The sequence below is a fragment of the Cervus canadensis genome, chromosome 15, assembly GCF_019320065.1.
Source record: "Cervus canadensis isolate Bull #8, Minnesota chromosome 15, ASM1932006v1, whole genome shotgun sequence".
Classification (NCBI taxonomy): Eukaryota; Metazoa; Chordata; class Mammalia; order Artiodactyla; family Cervidae; genus Cervus; species Cervus canadensis.
In genome coordinates, this window is record NC_057400.1 from 152644 (window position 1) to 174652 (window position 22009).

Below are 22009 nucleotides of genomic sequence, written 5' to 3' on the forward strand. Positions count from 1 at the left end.
CCAACTATCTCATCCTTTGCTGACCCCCTTCTCCTTTTGCCTTTAATCTTTCCCAGCATCAGGGTATTTTCCAATGATTCGGCTCTTCACAACAGGTCGCCAAAGTATTGGAGCTTCAGCATCAGTCTTTCCAATGAATATTCAGGGTTGATTTCCTTTAGGTTTGACAGATTTGATCTCCCTGCAGTCCAAGGGATTCTCAAGAGTCTTCTCCAGCACTATCACTATTTTCACTATCTTGAAAAGATAGCCTAGAACAAAAGAGCCAGAAAGCACCTCACTTTCTAGACAGGCTGAGATATGAGCCATCCATGTATCCCCTGTGTTGCATCAGATGGACAGCAGCTAGAGTACTGTCCCAGGATGGGCTGCCTGGACATAGCTGGGTCTGGTTTCAACTTCTGCTTCTGGACTGCAGAGCTGTGGTGGGCTTTACATCCATGGTGTGTGGGGTTTCCTAGGGAAGATATCTGCCTGGATCTGGCCCTCTCCATTTCTGGGACTCCCAGAGAGAGGACAGCTATGCCTTCCTTCATCCTACCAGGGTCCACATCTCAACCCCTTTATGGGTGGAGTTTTACCTGCCTGGGTCAGCAGCTACCTGGGATTCTGCAGAGCCCTGGATCCTCTCCTCTCAAGCCTAGGATCCCCCAACATGAATTCTGGGAGCCGCCAGAGTCTTTTCTGTCTCCCCAAAAGCACAGAGACCTGGGACTAGAAGAGGGGATTCTGTACTCTCAATGTGTTATTTTTAGATCCCTTAGTCCCTTCATCATTGTAAACTTCAGTGAGTATCTTCCCTTTAGAAATCTTCAAGTGAGAAATTAGTCCTGGTTTCCATGCCCATGTATGCATGTGTGCGTGCATGTACGCTCAGTCGTGTCTGACTCTGCGACCCCATGGGCTGCAGCCTGCCAGGTGACTCTGTCCATGGAATTTTCCAGGCAAGAATATTGGTGTAGGGTGCCATTTCCTCCTCCAGGGGATCTTTCCAACCCGGGAATCAAACCCGTTTCTCTTGTGTCTCTGGCATTGGCAGGCAGATTCTTTACCACTGAAGCCACCTGGAAAGTCTTTCCATGTTCACGTTTAGCTCCAAAGTCTGGGGCACTCATCAAGCTTCCCCAGAACTGTGCTAGGACCCTGTTTTTTAAAGGCTAGCTGTAGAGGAGGCCCCAAGCTTCTGCCTCACCAAGCCCCTAGCCAGGCAGTCAGGTGCCAGGCTCTTTCTCTAGGGGAGGCCTCCGTCTGCTAGGGGTTCTCTTGGAAACCCCTCCTTCACTTTTTTGCTTTTTTGGGGAGGTGGGCAGTGGCAGTAAGCAATGTGTCGCTCCATGACCTCTGTTCATCTTGATTACTATGTGGTACCCTACTTTTTCCCTTCCTCCTCACACAAAGTCAGGGGAGGGGGCAGTTAGTCATGAAATGGCTGTCCCACAATGACCGGTTGGATGACCTGGCTTCTCTATTCAGCCAGGACAGGCACAGGCATGGCCTAAAGGTCTGGGACATGAGAAAACAGACCTGTGGTGGGTGTGCAAGTAATTGTTTCAATAAAATCACTGCAGAAGAAGAAATCTCCCTCCTGAAACATCCCCATTTTGTGGGAGGGGTTGAGGGAGAACTAGGTCAAGCATTTGTCCCTGAACACCAGGAAGCCACCTTCCACGGAAATTACCTGCCTTGGAAATTAGGTCATGCTTGCGCTGTTGGGACCTGGGAGTTCCCCAAGCTCATCTACTCAGTCCTTCCCCCCAACTCCCCTCCCAGCAGCAGTGAGAGTGTCCAAGGCCGGACTATTTTTAGCCACTTCGTCAGTTGGTCATGTGCAGAGAGGGTTCTAGAACTGCAGAGGTCTGGCCCAGCATACTCCCAGGCCTTGGAGAGTTGGTGGACTAGTCCTCACCATGTAAATAGGTCTCAGAGTGAGCCTCCTGAGGAGCTGAGTGCTGCACCATCCCCCAGACCTCAACACACAACTGATCAGCATCTTGCTGATGGAAGCCTCCAGAAGTTCCAGATCCTGAACCAGCCCGTGATGCACTCCGTGCCATGGATGCACTCATGCATGGTGTGATCACTTTTACTAGATCCCACGCTGTGTCTGCCTCCAGTTCATCCAGACCATCCAGAGCTTCCCAGACCTGCCAGGCTGTACCTGAGCACACAATGGAATGCCCTTCCTTCTATCAGCCTGTCACAAACATTTCTATTCACAAACTCTGTTCAGACATCATATTTTCTGACTACGTCACCCAAGCGTCACACACTGAAAGAATTTGTTTAAATGTGAGTCTCCCCTGTTAGGCTGGGGCTCCTCAAGGCCTTAAGCCAGAGCTTGGCATGTCATAGGGACCCTAAAACATATATATCAGACAGACCTTACAAAGACCATCTGTAGAGTGAGTATGCTGATCTTTAGGGTGTTGGGAATTCACAAGTTCTTGGAAAGTACATACTTTCCTTAGCATGGGAGAACTTCTTCCTGCTGCAGCATTGGTTTCTGGTCCCAGCAGAGTTCCTGGATGACAGCTTCTGTAAAGGGAAGGAGGATGGGGCCCTTGTCAGGCTGTGTAAGGGCGTTCCAAGAATTTCAGGGTTGAGCAAAGAAAAAGATATGACCACAAGATGGCAGTAAAACACACAAGTTTGATTTGGAAGACACTGACTTTTTTTTTTTTTTTTCATACTGTTCATGGAGTTCTCAAGGCAGGAATACTGAAGTGGTTTGCCATTCCCTTCTCCAGTGGACCACATATTGTCAGAATTTTGATGCTTTTGAACTGTGGTGTTGGAGAAGACTCTTGAGAGTCCCTTGGACTGCAAGGAGAGCCAACCAGTCCATCCTAAAGGAAATCAGTCCTGAATGTTCTTTGGAAGGACTGATGTTGAAGCTGAAACTCCAATACTTTGAGCGGCTGATGTGAAGAGCGACTCATTTGAAAAGACCCTGATGCTGGGAAAGATTGAGGGCAGGAGGAGAAGGGGACGACAGAAGATGAGATGGTTGGATGGCATCACCGACTCAATGGACATGAATTTGAGTAAACTCCGTGAGTTGGTGATGGACAGGGAGGCCTGGCGTGCTGCAGTCCATGGGGTCACAAAGAGTCAGACATGACTGAAAGACTGAACTGAACCTGACATGTTTGCCTCTGAGGATGTTTCTGGCACTGGGGGGACCCCCCTGCAAACCTCCCCACTCCCCACCACCCAGAGAGGCTGAGGTTCAGAATCACCACCCTGAAGAAGGCAAGGAAATTCCTGAGAGGGAGATAGGGAGGGAATTTATGTTCTAGGTGATGTTGCTCAGCAGTCTGGAAATCAGAGAGCTCCAAAGGGCAGTGAAGTCTTGGGGTGGTTATAGCTTTGGGGTTTAACTTATTATGGCTAACAGATGGTAAGTGCAATTTTACCTAGTGAAAGGAGTGCAAAGGAGACAGGCTCTAAATGGCTAAATATTCTGCTCACTTGGATGGTGTTTGAAATGATCAGAAGTACAAAAATGTGAGTTAGGCACAGGTGGGCTTTTGAGCTAATGGGTCACAGCATGCTGTGAAGAACTAGATAATATAGGGGCCAAAATTCAGAAGCCATCTTTGGCTCATTTAGATAGCACTTGGAGGGGAGAGGGAAGGGCTCAGTGGAGGTCTGCCTTGTCTGTTCTTGTTCTTAGTTATTCTGCAGACTACCCTGATGTGGTCCAAGGAATCCCTATGTTTATTTGCTTTGTATTTCTTTTTTTATTGAAGTATAGTTGATTTACCACATTATGTTAGTTTCAGGTGTACTCCATAGTACATCAATATTTTTGTAGATTATACTCCATTTAAAGTTACTATAAATGAATGGATAAGGAAGCTATGGTACATATACACATTGGAATATTACTCAGCTATTAAAAAGAATTCATTTGAATCAGTTCTTATGAGATGGATGAAACTGGAGCCCATGATACAGAGTGAAGTAAGCCAGAAAGATAAAGATCAATACAGTATACTAATGCATATATATATGGAATTTAATAAGATGGTAACGATAACCCTATATGCAAAACAGAAGAAGAGACACAGATGTACAGAACAGACTTTTGGACTCTGTGGGAGAAGGCAAGGGTGGGATGTTCTGAGAGAATAGCATTGAAACAAGTATACTATCAAGGGTGAAACAAATCACCAGCCCAGGTTGGATGCATGAGACAAGTGCTCAGGGCTGGTGCACTGGGAAGACCCAGAGGGATGGGATGGGGAGGGAGGCAGGAGGAGGGATCCGGATGGGGAACACATGTAAATCCATGGCTGATTCACGTCAGTGTATGGCAAAAACCACTACAATATTGTAAAGTAATTAACCTCCAAGTAATAAAAATAAATGGAAAAAAAAATAAATAAAGTTACTATAAAACGCTTTTTGGATTTCAAGACATTTCAACACATATTTTCTGATCTCCTACTGTGTGCCTGGCATGAAGAAATGCAACAATGAGCAAGATACAACATCATCTCTCAAAGAGCTCACAACTAGTGAGAGTAACAGACTGCAGGTAGCTAATTACAAGTCTGTGTGATGCATGATATCCATAAGGAAGGAGCAAGTGGCAGCAGGGCCTGGGCATTGCAGAATTTAGAATGTAGAGCTGACTGGCTCAGACAGAGCTGTCTCAGTTCAGAGGGGACCAGTAGACTCTGCTGGCTTTTAGTGCCATAGTCTGTATCCTATGCTAACCACCCCCCGCATCTCATAATCCAGGGGGAGGGCCTGGAACATGGAGCCTGTTGTTTCCTGTTAGTTACATCACAGCTATGCATTCTTTTGCAAACCACTTTCCCTTAATGACTCTCAGAGTCCATTTCTGTAAACTTGGGGTAAAAATCTGCTTTTTCTGCATAGCCTTTAAAATGACAGAGCACCCCAGGGCTGACGCTTGGCCGTTTCCCCTTGGAGTCTCTCCCGAGGTGAGTCTTGTCTCAAAACAAAGTGTCACTTTTGTGCTGGTAGTCCTCCAATCTGTACCTTCAGCCCTGGGTCCCGGCCTCATCCTTGAGTTCTAGACATTAAATTGTAGAGAGGAGAAGGAAATTGCAGCCCACTCCAGTACTCTTGCCTGGAAAATTCCATGGATAGAGGAGCCTGGTGGGCTTTAGTCCATGGGGTCACAAGGAGTCAGACATGACTGAGCGACTTCACTAACGCCCCCTGCAAGATGGGTTATAGCACCCTGTAACCAAACATATTGATATTTCTGCAGCAAAATATGAATATTCACCCTACATGGTGTAAAAAAATCTGTAAATAACCTTACTTCCTATCATGTCAGAATTTGCTAGTAAATGAATTATTAAAGCACCTTTTGTATTTCAGAGTTTTTTGGAATTTGGAATTGCAGATAAAGCTGTGTGGACCTATATTTCTCTCCATTTATTATTTGATAGGCAATCCAAACTTAATACACTCAAAATGTGACTTTTGATTTTACCCACCCCCCTCCACTCTGGGAAGCAGGTGTGGGCGGGGGGTTGGTAGGAAACCAGCTGTGGTGGGGGTTGCTGTGTGAATGAGGGATGGAATTGGGAGGATGTTGCAAGCAAAGACACTGTGTCTGAGAGTGATGTGTTTCACGAGCATGGCTGGGCTGGGCATCTGGGTCTGGGGTGTTTCCTGGGGTGGCCACAAGCAGATGCAACCAGAGGGATAAAAGTGGACAAGGAGCAGGATGTCTTTGGGGCAGGGCCAGGTGATGAACCAAGTACCAGACTATGGCCTGGAGTTTAATCCAGGATTGAGAGCAGAGAATAAGACACTTTGGAAAAAATAAAAGCAAATATGGATGATGTGAAAAGGAGCAGGGCATGTCAGGATTGGGGCAGGATGGAGGTAGGCAGAGGGCTTTACTTCCTGGGTGCTATTTCCTGGGTACATGGGGGCTCAGCAAGACTGGATGTGCTGGTTGGGTTAAAGCCCAGGGGAAGTTGGGTTGAGCAGATCAGGGTGAATGGGGAAGTGGATCTCTGGGGGATGAGAGGATCTTACAATGGACCCATGAGCTGCTAGCTGGAGGGATTCTTTCTCAGAGGGTGGACATGGTAGCCAGAAGGGGCCTGAATGCCAGTTGGGGAATTGTGGGGGAAGAGACCCCCATAAAAAAATCAAGACTCATGCTATTATGAGAACTGCATTGCAAGAAAGAGAAGAGGCTGCCCACCACCCAGCCCAAAAGGCTACCATAGCCCCCATCCTAAACACAGAAAAATTACCGGCTTAGGATTAGCAAACTTCAGGGAAGTAATTAGAAAGAGGTACTGTGACATACTTTGAAATGAGTCCTAGTACTTCTTTAGCAAGACATTGATGACCTATGAACAGGGATAGTGGGGTTTGTGCCTGGAGCAGAGGGCTGAGGTTGCAGTTTGGGGCATGTGTTTGGAGCCGTCTCAGGGAGAGGGTGGTGGTCTCATAAGGGTCCATGACAAATGCAGGAGAGCATGCGCTTCCTTACAGGCTGGCAGCAAGAGGAACTCTCTCTGAAGGATACAGGTGCCCAAGCCCAAGGCTCACTGTAAATAACTCTGCCCACTCTCTCCTGTCCAGTGAGAAAATGAGAAGACCCAGCACATGGGTCACGGTGGCCCCGTGCTTTGGCCTGAGGCTGCCTCTGCCCCCTCCGCACTCAGGGAGACCCCAGCAACCACTGCCAGAGAGTCAGCCATGATCTCTGCTGCCTCAGCAAAGCGCCAGTCACCACAGAGAACACAGCTCTTCCCTGGAGGCTGTATGTCACTGGTGTATAAATGGGCTGTCACGCTCCATCAGTCCTGGGTACAGCTATGTGTTCTGTTTGTCACCCCCTTCTGGAATTCTCTCTCTCTCTCTCTCTCTCTCTCTCTCTGCAACCCCATCCTTCCTGCCTTCCAAGGCTACTCCAGGTCTGGAGCCCTCGATTCAAGCTGCACAACCACAACTCCATTGGTGTTGGGGCAAAATTGATTGCCTCACCGATGTTCCCCTGCTTATAGCTCTTTCCTGCCTGTCAGGGACAATTTAGAATCTGGTCTTTGGCCTACACTACTTGCTCAGCCCTTCCCTCCCCTGTGCTGGGGGAGGGTTTTCCCTTCCCCAGGTAGATACTCTGGCTCCAGAAGTGCAAAGTAATGCAAGCTGGGAGAAGATAAGCAAACTGTGGATTCACAACCCGGGGCGTTTAATTCATGGCAAATCATGCCTAAGGAGCAGGGGAGGAGATGGGGGAGTGATGGCAGGGAGGAGAAGAGGGAGGTTTGTTCTGGGAGATGGAGAAGAGGTGGTAGGAGTAACAGGGTGACTCGTGTTGAATTTGGAGTCTGATATTCCACAAGGCAAGAAATTAAAACAACTTCCCATTTCACTTAGTTGTGGTTTCTGAGCCCTGGTTCTTGGATGAGGCCTTGGGCCTCTGAGTTCCTCGGAGTCACCATCATGTCTGATTCTCTTAGTGCTGGGCTAGCTGGACTTGTCTTTCTAACCAGATGGTGGGTTGCTCTGAGTGTAGGAATCATGATTCATCTTGTCTACCTCAGGGAGAGACCAAGATTTCTGGGAGTCTTGCAAAGGCCAGTGATGTCTAGAACAGACCCTGACCCTTCTGTTCCTGGGTTGGGCTCAGCATCCCCCGACTGACCCAGGGCACCAGCATTCAGTGGCATAGATCTTTTGAGCTGGAAATCCTCTTTTTGTTTCGCAGTTCCTGAGAGCTGTAAGTGATTCCAGAATTCAGGCTCACTTGCTTTGAGAACAGTCTGTCGGACATGGTGTTATGGACCCAATGTGTGTGTCCTCTCCAAATTCCTACATTGAAGACCTGACCCTCAGCAGGATGGTTATTAGGAGGAGGGGCCTTTGGGAGGTAATCAGGGATAGATGAGGCCATGAGGGTGGGGCCCCACAAGGGGCTTAGTGTCCTTTTAAGAAGAGAAAAAGCCTAGAGCCCACTCTTCCCACCATGTCAGGACATAGTCAGAAGCCACATATCTGTAAACTGTTAAGAAGATCCTCAGCAGGCCCTGAATCTGCCGATGCCTTGATTTTGAACTTCCCAGTCTCCAGAACCGTGAGAAATCAATCTTTGTGTAATCAGCTTGATATCTGACATTTTTATTGTAGCCACCCAGTTTACCAAGACAGATGGCCTGAGGCCAAGAGTTGGGAAGATGGTTCCACCTTCTTCTGGTTACTGACAGATCACCACTCCTCTTGCTACTCCTCTGCTGTTCTCCTCTACCTTGAGACAGACACTCGGGATGGGTTCAGGGGAGCCAGAGCTGGATCAATCTCAGGTCTGTCCTTTGGGCTCATTAGGCAAAGATGAAAATCAGCTAAACCTGCCTGGGGGCTCCAGTGGGGGCCCAGTGCTTGAAAACTTTTCCCACCTTCCCCCTGCCAGGACATGGGTGTATCATCTCCTTTATGAGCATTAGCTTCAAGGGACCCAGCTGGAGCGTGGCAGAGTCTACAGTGTGGGACTGTCTGAGCTTCATGTACCTACCTTGGGGATACTGCCTCACTTTGCCTCTGTTACTTGGAGTCTGTTTATGCTAAATGGGTTTTTTCACTTTGGGAGGATCTTTAAAAGTCTGGAGTATGACAGAGAGATGGTTCCTGATTCCTTATTACCAATTACACTAACTCAGTCTACCTTAGGAAGGCTGTGGGGTTGGGCTGTGACTCTGGGGTCTGCGAGGGGCCAGTCTTTGGTCCCACATCCCTGTAGCTTCCTTTTCCAGGGTGGATCTCTGCTTTGCTACATCTTGCCCTGGTAAGAAAAACCAAGCACCACCAAAGGAAATCAGGAAGCAGCAGCCATGAAGTCTATATGTGCGATTTATGAAGAAGATAGTTGCAGTCTTCTAGGGGCTTCCCTGATGGCTCAGACCTATGATGGCTCAGACCTATGATGGTTACACCTATGGCTAATTCATATTGATGTATGGCAGAAAAGAAACTAATATTATCAGCAATTATCTTTCAATTTGTTGTTGTTTTTCAGTCGCTCAGTTGTGTCCGACACTTTGCAACCCTATGAATGGCAGCATGCCAGGCTTCCCTGTCCTTCACTGTCTCCCGGAGTTTGCTCAACTCTTGTCCTTTGAGTCAGTGATGCCATCCAACCATCTCATCCTCTGTAGCCCCTTTCTCCTTCTGCCCTCAGTCTTTGCCAGCATCAGATTTTTTTCCAATGAGTTGGCTCTTTGCATCAGGTGGCCAAATTATTGGAGCTTCAGCATCATTCTTCCAATGAGTATTCAAGTTTGATTTCCTTTAGGATTTACTGGTTTGATCTCCTTACACTCCAAAGGGCTCTCAAGAATCGTCTCCAACACCACATTTTTGAAAGCATCAATTCTTCAGCATACAACCTCCTTTATGGTCCTATTCCCACATCCATACATGACTACTGGCAAAACCATAGTTTCGACTATATGGACCTTTGTCAGCAAAATGAAGTCTTGACTTTTTAATACATTGTCTAGGTTTGTCATAGCATTTCTTCCAAGGAGCAAGCATCTTTTAATTTCATGACTGCAGTCAGTATCCACAGTGAGCCCAAGAAAATAAAATCTGCCACTGTTTCCATTGTTTCCCCATCTATTTGCCATGAAGTGATGGGACTGGATGCCATGATCTTAGCTTTCTGAATGTTGAGTTTTAAGCCAGCTTTTTCACTCTCCTCTTTCACTTTCATCAAGAGGCTTTTTAGTTCCTCTTTGCTTTATGCTATTAGGGTGGTATGATCTGTGTATCTAAGGTTATTGATATTTCTCCCAGCAATCTTAATTCCAGTTTGTGCTTCATCCAGACCATCATTTCACATGATGTGCTCTGCATGTAAGTTAAATAAGCATGGTAACAATATACAGCCTTGACGCACTCTTTTCCCAATTTTGAACCTGTCCGTGTTCCATGTTCTTCAATTAAAAATAAATTAAAAAGAAAAGAATCTGCCTGCAATGCAGGAGACTGGGTTCGATCACTGGTTAGGGGTAATCCCCTGGAGAAGAGAATGGCTACCCCATTCTAGTATTCTTGCCTGAAGAATCCCACAGACAGAGGAACCTGGTGGGTTGGTTATATTTCATGAGGTCGCAAAGAGTTGAAGACAATTGAGTGACTAACAGGTTCTTTCACTTCAATCTAGCTGCAATCTACATTACATCTAAGTTGTGACCTTTTACATTCTGTCATTCCTCTAGCTCAGGTTCCTCTTACAAGCTTCTGTCTCTTTCTTTTGTCTTTTGCTTTCCCCAGATCCCTGCATGATTGACTGTTTGACTTCTGTCTTTCCAGCAGGGTCCAGCCCCACTCACCCTCCAGGAATCAGCCCCTTATTGAAAGCCTGGAGTACATCCTCCAAGTCTGCCCTATCGCCATTGGGCTCTCACCACAATAGAATGCATCTTGAGCTCGGGTACTCAGGCTTCAGAATCATCTTTTGTTGAACAGAAGAGTCTCTGTCAGCTCTGGAAACCATGGTAGCATCTCCTCCTGTGGGGGAAATCACCTGAGTGCCCAGAGAGTGCTGGAGAGAGGAGATAGGGTGGGGAAGACTCTCAGGGAACTCCCACAAAGCCCCAGGGGATTTTCCATCATATTTCATTTTAATCTGATGATAACACTGTCCACATTTTAGAGATGAATTGGGATATGGAGAAACTCAAAGAACATTTTGGGCTAGAGTTGGACAGGTCTGATGAAACCACAATCTTGTCATTTCCTAGCTAGGAAGCAGGAAATTGATCTTTCCAAGACTCAGTTTTCCTGCCTGTTAGATGGGACCATAGTACAGAGTTCACAGAATGTTGAAGGATGCAATAGGGGATTCCTGCTGTGATGGTACCAGGACATAAAACCTGTGACATGGGCACATAATTGTTTTTTCTCGGTCTTCCTCATGTATTCCCTTACATGTCAGTCTACAAGAATCCATTGAGAGCAGTAGAAAGGACACCCAAACCTGAAGAATACCCCTGTGTGGTGCGTTTGTCTTGTCAGAGATTTTCTCATAAAAGCTTCAAATGTAGCCACTTTACAGATGAGGAAACTGAAGTCTAGTTTTAACAATGAATTAATAGCAGACTTAGGCCTCAGAAAAAATGCTCTGGTTCTGATCCCTCTGCCTTCACAAAATTTGTGTTTAACAGGAGCCTAATAGATAGATCCTAGCTGAATGACTGTGGCAATTCCGAACAGTGATTCTTAAAGTGTTGTCACTGGACCAACAACATTGGCATCCCCCAGGAATCAGTTTAAAATGCAGTCTCTTGGGTCCCATCCCAAACCTAGTTGATCAGAAACTCTAGGGGTTGGGCCCAGCCATAAGTGTTCTCAAAAATCATTAACAGAGGAATAATAAATAAGATGTGGTACATATATACAATGGAATATTTCTCAGCCATAAAATGAATGAAACAAATAGGACCTAGTTAACCTTGAAAGTGTTTACACAACAAAGAAAACCATAAACAAGATGAAAAGGACAACCCCCAGAATGGAAGAAACATTCGAAAACAAAGCAACTGACAAAAGATTTATCTCCAAAATATATAAGCAGGTCATGCAGCTCAATATAAAAAAGTAAAATAAAAAAATGAGCAGAAGACCTAAACAGATATTTCTTTAAAGAAGATCTACAGATGGCCGACAAACACATGGAAAAATGCTCATATTGCTCATTACCAGAGGAATGCAAATCAAAACTAAAATGAAGTGTCAACTCATACCAGTCAGAATGGCCATCACCAAAAATATCTACAAACAAATGCTGGAGAGGATGCAGAGAGAAGAGAACCTTCGTGTGCTGTTGGTGAGATTACAAACTGATACAACTGATACAGAGAAGGGTATGGGGGTTTCTTGAAAAACTAAAAATAGAACTACCATGTGACCCAGAAATCCCACTACTGGGCATCTGCCCTGAGAAATCATAGTGCAAAAGGACACATGTACTCCAATGTTCATTGCAGCACTATTTACGATAGTCTGTACAAGGAAGCAACCTAGATGTCCATCAACAGATGAATGGATAAAGAAGATGTGGTACATGTATAAAGTGGAATATTACTCAGCCATATATAAAGAAATGAAATTGGGTCATTTGTAGTGATGTGGATGAACCTAGAGTCTGTCATACAAAGTGAGGCAAGTCAGAAAGAGAAAAATAAATATTGCATATTAACTAATATATATGGAATCTAGAAAAATGGTACTGATAAACCTATTTGTAGGGCAAGAATAGAGATGCAGATGTAGAGAACCAACTCATGGATGTGGGAGTGGAGGAGGAAGGAGATGGTGGGATGAACTGAAAGAGTGTCAATGGCATATATACACTACCTGTGTAAAACAGACAGCAAGTGGAAATCTGCTGTATAGTTCAGGGAGCTCGCTGCAGTGCTCTGTGGTGACCTAAAGAAGGGGATGGGGGAATGGGAGCGAAGCTCTAGAGGAAGGGAGTATATGTATACATATATACATATACATAAGCTGAGTTAGAAACTGGAATCAAGGTTGCTGGGAGAAATATCAACAACCTCAGATACGCAGATGATACCATTCTAATGGCAGAAAGCAAAGAGGAACTAAAGAGCCTCTTGATGATGATGAAAGAGGAGACTGAAAAAGCTGGCTTAAAAATCAGCATTCAAAAACTAAGATCATGGCATCCAGTCCCATCACTTCATGGCAAATAGAAGAAGAAAAAGTGGAATCAGTGACAGATTTTCTATTGTGGGGCTCCAAAATCACTGCAGGTAGTGACTGCAACTATGAAATTAGAAGACTCTTGCTTCTTGGAAGGAAGGCCACAACAAACCTAGACAGCATATTAAAAAACAGAGACAGCATTTTACTGACAAAGGTCCATATAGTCAAAGCTATGGTTTTTCCAGTAGTTATGTATGGATGTGAGAGTTGGACCATAAAAGAAGGCTGAGCACTGAAGAATTGATGCTTTCAGATTGTGATGCTGGAGAAGACTCTTGAGAGTCCCTTGGACAGCAAGGAGATCAAACCAGTTAATCCTAAGGGACATCAACCCTGAAAACTCATTGGAAGGACTGATGCTGAAACTGAAGCTCCAATACTTTGGCTACATGATGTGGAGAGCTCATTGGACTCATTGGACAAGACCCTGATGCTGGGAAAGATTGAAGGCAGAAGGAGAAGACAGCAGAGGATGGGATCGTTGGACACCATCAGCAGTTCAATGGACATGAACTTGGGTGAACTCCAGGAGATAGTGAAGGACAGAAAGGCCTGGTGTGCCACAATCCTTGGGGTCACAAAGAGTCAGACATGACTTAGTGCCTGAACAAAAATAACGTAACTGATTCATGATGTAGTACAGCAGAAACTAATACAACATTGTAAAGATACTATACTTCAACTAAAAAAAGAATATCACAATTAGGGGTGGGGGTTATACAAAAGGAGTCAAAAAGTGCAAACTTCAGTTATAAAATAAAAGTGCACTAGTGATGCAATATGCAATATGATAAATATAATTAATAGTGCTATATATTACATATTAAGGGTGTTAGAAGAGTAAATTCTGAGAGTTCTCACAAGGAAAAAAATCCTATTTCTTTAATTTGGTATTTACACAGGTGATGGTGTTCAATAACCTTGTGGTAATCTTTTCATGCTATATGTAAGTCCAATCATTATGCTATACAATTCAAACTAATACAGTGCTATCTGGCAATTATATCTCAATAAAATTGGAGGAAAAAATGAATTAATTTGGGTCATTTGTAGAGATATGGATGGACCTAAAGTCTGTCACACACAGTGAAGTAAATCAGAAACAGAAAAACAAATATTGTTTACTAGTGCATATATATGGAATCTAGAAAAATGATATGAAAGTGCAAGTCAGTCGTGTCCAACTTTTTGTGATCCCACAGACTATACAGCCCATGGAATTCTCCAGGCCATAATACTGGAGTGGGTAGCCATTCCCTTCTCCAGGGGATCTTCCCAACCCAGGGCTTGAACCCAGGTCTCCTGCACTGCAGGTGGATTCTTTATCAGCTGAGCCACAAGGGAAGCCCAAGAATACTGGAGTGGGCAGCCTATCCCTTCTCCAGCGGATCTTCCCAACCCAGGAACAGAACTGGGGTCTTTTGCATTGCAAGCAGATCTTTACCAACTGAACAGAAAGATGTTCTTATTTGCAAAGCAGAAATAGAGTCACAAACATAGAGATCAAACATTCGGATACCAAGGGGGACAAGGAGGGGTGGGATGCATTAGGAAGTTAAGATTGACATATGTACACTACTCTGTGTAAAACAGATGACTAGTGCGAACCTGCTGCACCACACAGGGAGCTCTGCTGAATGCTCTGCGGTGATCTGAATGGGAAGGAAAACTAGAAAAGAGGGCATACATGTGTATCTATAGCTGATTCATTTTGCTATTCAGTATAAACAGATACAACTTTGCTAAGCAACTATGCTCTAATAAAAATTAATTAGAAAAATAAAAGCCCTTCAAGTGACTCTGATGCAGACCCAGAGCATTTCCAGGCTGTCACCCTGCCACACATCCTCACCTGTGCCCTTTTCCTCATTAAGTATAACAGCCCACAGGCCAGCTGCAGTCCCCAGTGCTTCTACAAGGACTAACAAAAAGGTGATTTCTTCCCTGTCCTCTCTCTCCCACCACTTCCCAACCCCAGCGGGGAGCAAGACCCCCAAACTGTCTCCTCCTTTCTCCTTTCCTTAGCAATAGTGATGCTATCTGATCAGAGCTCCCCCCTAGTTGCTTAAGCTCATTTATTTGCATTTTTCTGCTCGGTCCTCCTTCTGTCTTTTGGGAGCTTGTCTTTTCATTCCCTCTTTTGTGAAGATGCAGAGACATGCAAAGATCACCCAGATGTACCACTGCAGAAGGCAACAGAGCCAGCATGTAGAGAACATCTAACCCTTCATTTTGTATTTGGTAAGGCTGAGGCCCAGAGAGGGCAAGGGCATCGCTACTAGCTGCAGAGTGAGAGCTAGCCAAGGGGACTTCTGGCTTTCTTCCCAGAGTTGTTTCTATGACTGAAGAATTTAACTCAGATGCCATAGAAAGTGTACTAACAACATAATCAAGGCATGGTTTGCCAAGACTTGGTGCATATATTTCTGGAATATTCTCTGTTCTTAAAACTTGTTATTATTTTTCACATTTTTAAATTATGGTTTATTACTAGATATTGAATATTGTTCGAATAGAACCTTGTTTATCCATTCTGTGTATAATAGTTTTCATTTGCTAATCCCAAACTCCAAATCCATTTCTCTCCACCACCACTCACCCTTGGGAGCCACGAGTCTGTTCTCTATGTCTGTGAATCTAATTCTGTTTCATAGATATGTTTATTTGTGCCATATTTTAGATTCTACATATAAATGATTTTGTGTGATATTTGTCTTTCTCTTTCTGACTTACTTCACATAGTATAATAATCTCTAGATGCATCCATGTTGCAGCAAATGGCATTATTTCATTTTTTATGACCAAGTAGTATTCCACTGTATATATGTACCATGTCTTCTTTATTCAGTCACCTGTCAATGAATGTTTAGATTGTTTACATGTCTTGGTTATTGTGAATAATGCTGCTATGAACATAGGGACGGGGTGCATGTATTTTTCTCTGGATATATGCCCAGGAGTGAGATTGCTAGATCATATGGAAGCTGCATTTTTGTTTCTTTTAAGAAACCTCCATACTGTTCTCCATAGGGGCTATACCAATTTAGGTTCCCACCAACAGGGTAGGAGGGTTCCTTTTCTCTACACCCTCTCCAGCATTTGTTATTTGTAGACTTAAAAATTATTGTAATAAATGATTTATCCAGGAATCTGTGCTTAATCACAGGGCATCATTGCTCATGGTCCTGCTATAAAATCTCCATGCAAGCTCTGCAGGGGATGGTAAGGGACAGGCCGGACACACTGGCTGGTGCTTGCCTCTTGCTGGGGAGAGAACAGCCTGAGCGGGGGGTGACACACAGGTGACATTCCTGGACAGTCTTGGTCCAGCAGGGGACTCCGAGCACAGCAGGACAGCCCCAGCAAGACCACCTGCCCTTGGCCTGGGACGGGTGCCTTGGTTGGCCAGTTGGCTGCCTCACCTCCCCTGTAGGAGAACCTGCCTTGTCTGTTTCTGCAGACATGGAGGGCTGCTGCAACGAAGTTACTGTGAAATAGGAGGCTTAAAAGGACAAGAATCTAGTCTTTCACAGTATGGGAGCCCTGAAGTCCAAACTCAAGGTGTGGGAGGGCCTCACTCCCTCTGGAGGTGCTGGGGCAGAAGGCATCCCTGCCTCCTCTAGCTCCTGGTGCTGTCCGCATTTCTCAGCTTCCTTGGCTGGTGGCCGCATCACTCCAGTCTCTGCCTCACTCCTCCTGCTGCTTTCTCCTGTGTCTGTCTCCTCTTCTCTCTCATGTGTCTCACTAGGATGCTTGTCATTGGATTTAGGGTCTTCCAAAATAATCTAGGATGTCTCTTTATCTCAAGATCCTTACCTCAACTGCATGTGCAAAGGCCTTTCCTCCAAATAAGGTAAAGGAAATGGCAACCCACTCCAGTACTCTTGCCTGGAAAATCCCATGGATGGAGGAGCCTGGTAGGCTACAGTCCATGGGGTCACAAAGAGTCAGACACGACTGAGCGACTTCTCTTTCTGGAACTAGACTGTGAACATATCTTTTGAGGGGCCACCATTCAGCCCATTGGTGGGGACTAGGGGAGGACTTCCCTGTTGAGTGCTGCATCGCCCTAGGCCCCTGATTCCGACAGGTGTATGTTACACAACCTCCAGTTTGCTCTAAGGCTTGAGCAATCAGAGCCTCCTGTTTGCAAGAACTGGAGTCTCCTTGGCAACATGATTTCCTTATATGACTTTGATTGAAGGCAAATCTATTACAATTATTAAGCACTGTGGCCTGGTAGTCAACAGAGAAACTTGTTGCCATGGTCCTTTAACCTGGATTCAGCCTTAGTACTTTTATCTTGGTCCCGAAATTATTGCTTCTATCTTGACAATGTTGTGCTGGATAGACCCACTTCTGGATCCTCCGGCTGGTTCTCTACAAAGGGATCAATAAAAATGGTGAGTATAGTCTGAGGAATGGTTAAAAAAGATGCGGTACATATATACAGTGGAATGTAACTCAGCCAAAAAAAGAACAAGATAAAGCCATTTGCAGCAATACAGATGGATCTGGAGATCATCACACTGAGTGAAGTAAGTCAGACACAGAAAGACAAGTATCCTGGCATCACTTACATGTAGACTCTAAAAAAGGCGCAAATGAGCTTACTGACAAAACAGGAGCAGTCATGTGTGTGGAAAACAAACTGATGGTTACCAGGTGATAAAAGGGGGAGATATTGAGAGACTGGGATTTATGTATAAACACTACACTGCTATATGTAAAATAAGTAACTTACAAGCGCCTACTGTGTACCACAAGGAGCTCTCTCAGTGCTCTATAATGGCCTATATGGGAAAAGAACCTTTTTAAAAAGAGCGCGAATGTATGTGTAACTGATTCACTTTGCTGCCACCTGAAACTAACACAGAATTTTACATCAATTACACTCCAGTAAAATCTTTTTTAAAATGGTAGGATGGGAGGTGGGAAGAGACTCAGGTGAGTGCGAGAGACCCAGAAGTCAGCCTCATCCCAGTCCTCTGGCTTCTCCCGGGTCTCAGCCAGACTTGTCCCTAAATCTCTTCTACCTTCTTTCTGTCTTTGGTGTTTCTAACATTAAAGGTGGAGAATCTGGCTTTTGCAAACCTGCCAGCATGATTACCTGATTCTCAGCCATCTGGGATTGTTGGCTGTGAGCAAAAAGTACTTCTCAGTAAGCTGTCTGATGCTTTCTTTCTGCTTTTGAATGGGCCAGCTGGACCAAAGCTTGTGTGTGAAGGGTTGGGGAGGACAGGAAGGGCAGCACGGAAGGCAGTGAGCAATATACCGACATTCTAGTGTTTTGAAACCAGGTGCCCTAAAGTTCCACTCCTGGTAGACTAGTGAGCTAAGTCCTAAGATACATTCAACAACAGTTTAATCATTTGCTTTGCAACAACGTAAGGAAAACCACCAACTTCCTATGTGGACAAGAAAGAATCCTCACTGTCACTCACCTCATTTAGACTTGTCTCATTCCACATTTTTAGGGTTTGTCTCTTGTAGCACCTCACTTTCAGAAACCCATTTCTGTGCTAGAATCCTTGATTGTAGGGACAGAACTTTAATACTAAGTAGCTTAAGAAGGCAGTTTATTGGTGATGTCTAGAGGCAGTATTAATTTCAGGCATGGTTGGATCCAGGGACTCTTATATTCTAGTCTTAAATATTATGCTCCAGATAAAATGACTGCTTGTTGAGCATAAATATGATAAAATCCCATTGTACTTTTTAAATTGAGATAAAATTTATATCCTGCAAACTACACAAGTCATAATTGTGTAATCCACTGCATTATGACTAATGCCTCTACTTCAAGTATAAAAAATTCCATCATTCCAGAAAGCTCCCTCATGTCCCTTTCTAATTAATCTTCACCTGCCATAGGCAATCCCTCTTCCAACTTCTACTACCATAGATTAGCTTTGCTCTTTCTTGGACTTCATGTAAATGGAAGCTTACAGTATGTATTCTCTTGTGCCTAGCTTCTTTCATTAAATAAAGTGTTTTTGAGATTCTTCCTCACTGTTGCATATATGACTATACTACACTTTAAAAAAATTTTCCCATTGATTGACAAATCTGAATTATTTCAAGTTTTTGTATATTTTGATTAAAATTTCAAGAAAAATATTTTACAAAACTTTTGGTGAATACCTAGGAGGAGAATTATAGTATCATATAGATGCAGGTGTAGAAAAAAATTCCAGAGTAATCTACAAAGTGGTTTTTACTACTGTGTAGTCCCACCTACAACATGTGAAAATTTCAGTTGTCCACATGCTCACCAACCTATGGTGTTGTCAGTCCTTCAATTTTAGCTGTTGTAATGGATATAAAGTAGTGTCTCATGGTTTTAATTTCCATTTCCTTGAATAAATGATCTTTAATATTTTTATGTGTTTATTTACATCTGAATATCTTCTGTGAACTATCTGCTCAAGTCTTTTAGTTATCATTTTATTGTTGATTTGTAGAGCTCTAAAAATGCATTCTGGATATAAAGCCTTTCTTGTATAAAATCTGTCTTGTGAGTATTTTCCCCAGTCTATGGCTTGCTTTTTCATTTTCTGAATAGTTTCTTCAGATTAACAAATATTTAAAATTTTTAATGAAGTCTCAATTCATATTTTTCTTTTTGTTTAATAAATTTTGTGTCTTTGTGTATCCCAAAGCTGAGAAGATATTTTCCTAAAAATGTTAAATTTAAACTATTTTTTAAGTTTGTAATCCATCTCAAGTTAATGTGTGTGTGTGTGTGTGTGTGCATGTTACGTGAAGCAGAGATTGAGATTATTTTTTTCCATATATTGAGCCAGTTCCAGCACTAATTTTTGAAGAGAATTTCCATTAAACTCACCTGGCATCTTTGTCAAAAATCAATTGACTATGATTCTGTGATTCTATACTGTCTGTTCTGTTCCACTGAGCTAACTTTTCATAAATATATGCTATGCTATCTTAACTACTGTGTTCGCATGCATGCTAAGTCTTTTCAGTCATATCCGACTCTGTGAAACCCTATGTACTGTTGCCCACCAGACTCCTTTGTCCGTGGGATTGAAGAGGAAAGATACTGGGGTGGGTTGCCATTCCTTCCTCTAGTTTAATTACTGTAGCTTTATAATAACTCTTGAAATCAGATAATGTGAGTCACCCAGTCTTTGTCATTTGTTTCAAGACTGTTTTGGTTACTCCAGGTCCTTCTCATTTCCATATAAATGTTTTTGAAAAGACAACAATTTCTACCAAAAATGTTTAAATTTTTATTTAAATTGCACTGAATCTGTGGATTGATTTAGTGAATTGATATGTTAACAATACAGACTCTTCCAAATCATGACACAGTATATTTTTGTCATTTATTTAGTCTTTAGTTTTTCCCAGCAATGTTTTATAGTTTTATTGTAGAGGTATTGGGTGTTCATTGTTATATTTATGCTTGTTTTAACTTTTTTGATTTTTTTTTTTGTAAATGGCATGTTTTTCAAACTAAATTTTCAATTTTCTTCTGCCAATATATAGAAATACAACTGATTTTGACTTTGTACCTGTGATTGATAAGTTTTAGGTGTTCAAGTATTTTGTAGGTTGCTTAGGATTTCCTTCTAATAATCACAAAACTCTGAAACTGCAGTTTTGCTTCTTGTTTCCAATTTTTATGGTATTTCTTTTTCTTGGGTAATTATTGCATTAGAAAAATCATCATAAAATTATGTGGATTTAGAATTATCATTTGGGGATGTTTTTTGATTATAAGTTAAATTTCTTTAATAAATATAGGTGTGGTTATCGGCAGGGGAAGGAAATGGCAACCCACTTCAGTGTTCTTGCCTGGAGAATCCCAGGGACAGAGGAGCCTGGTGGGCTGCTGTCTATGGGGTCGCACAGAGTCGGACACGACTGCAGTGACTTGGCGGCAGCAGCGGCAGTTACCAGCCTCCAAGATGGCCGTCAGTGATCTTCACCTGCTGGTGCTCACAGCTTTGTTTACTCCCCTCCAGCATTTCACTATTGTGGGTCTGTGTGACTAATTGCATATGGCAGATTTGATGATATGTCCACTTAGGAAGAGATGATAAAGCACAATGGTTTCTATCTATCATTTGCCCTGGGGAAAGCCAGGAGCGATGTTGTAAGGACAGGCAAGCAGTTGTAGAGAGGCCCATATGACACAGAGACTTCCTGCCAACAGCCAGTGAGAAGCTGAGGCCTGTCAACAACCATATGAATGCCTTTAGAAGCAGATCTTCCAGCATAGCCAGGTCTTAAAATGACTGCAGCCCTGACTGACAACTTAACTGAAACCTTGTGAGAGGTCCTGAGTGAGAACCACCTGCACCCAAGGGAGGCTACACCTGAGTTCTTCCCCCTCAAAAATTTCTGAGATACATCCTTTTTTTTTTTGCCTTAATCTTCTAACTTTTGGGATAACTTTTATTATGCAGAAGTAAATAACAAAATAACACTATTCAGATTTTCATTTTTTTCTTGTGTCAGTTTTTATTTTGTTCAAGGAATTTGCTTATCTCATCAAAGCTGTCAAATTTGGCAAAAAAATTGTTCATAGTATTTTGTTGGTTTACTTTTAATGTCTGTAAGATCTATACTGGTATCCCTTCTTTCATTTTTGACATTTAAAAACTTACATTTTCATTTTTTCTAATAGAGTTATAGACTTTTAATCTTTTAAAAGACTATCTATTGATTTCATTATTATTTTTCTGTTTTGTCTATTTTCAGTTTTATTGATTTCTGTTTATAACCTCCTTTTTCTATTCGCTCTGTTTTTACTTTGCTTCTCTTTTTTTGAATTTAAGTGGAAACTTAGAACACTGAAATAATACTTTTCTTCTTTTCTAATATAAGGAATTAAAACTATAAATTTCTCTCTAAGCACTACTTTAGCTCTCTGTATTCCACAAATGTTAGTTGATATGCTGTGTTTTTATCATTATTTAATTAAATTTCACTCATGATTTTTTTTTTTTACACAAGGACTACTTAGAAGTGTATTGCTCATTTTCCAAGTCTTTGGAATTTGTAGGTTTTTTTGCAATTAATTTCTGAATTAATCATGTTATGGATGCAAGACGCATTCTGTAAGATTTGAATATTTTGACATTTATTAAGACATGTATATATTTTTACTCTCTGAGATGTGGTCCATCTTGAAGAACATTCCTTGTACCCTGAAAAGTAATGTGGATTCTATAGTCTTCAAATGTCAGTTAGGTCAAGTTGGTTGACAGTGTTGTTTAAAATTTTTGTACCCTTATTATTTTATTTT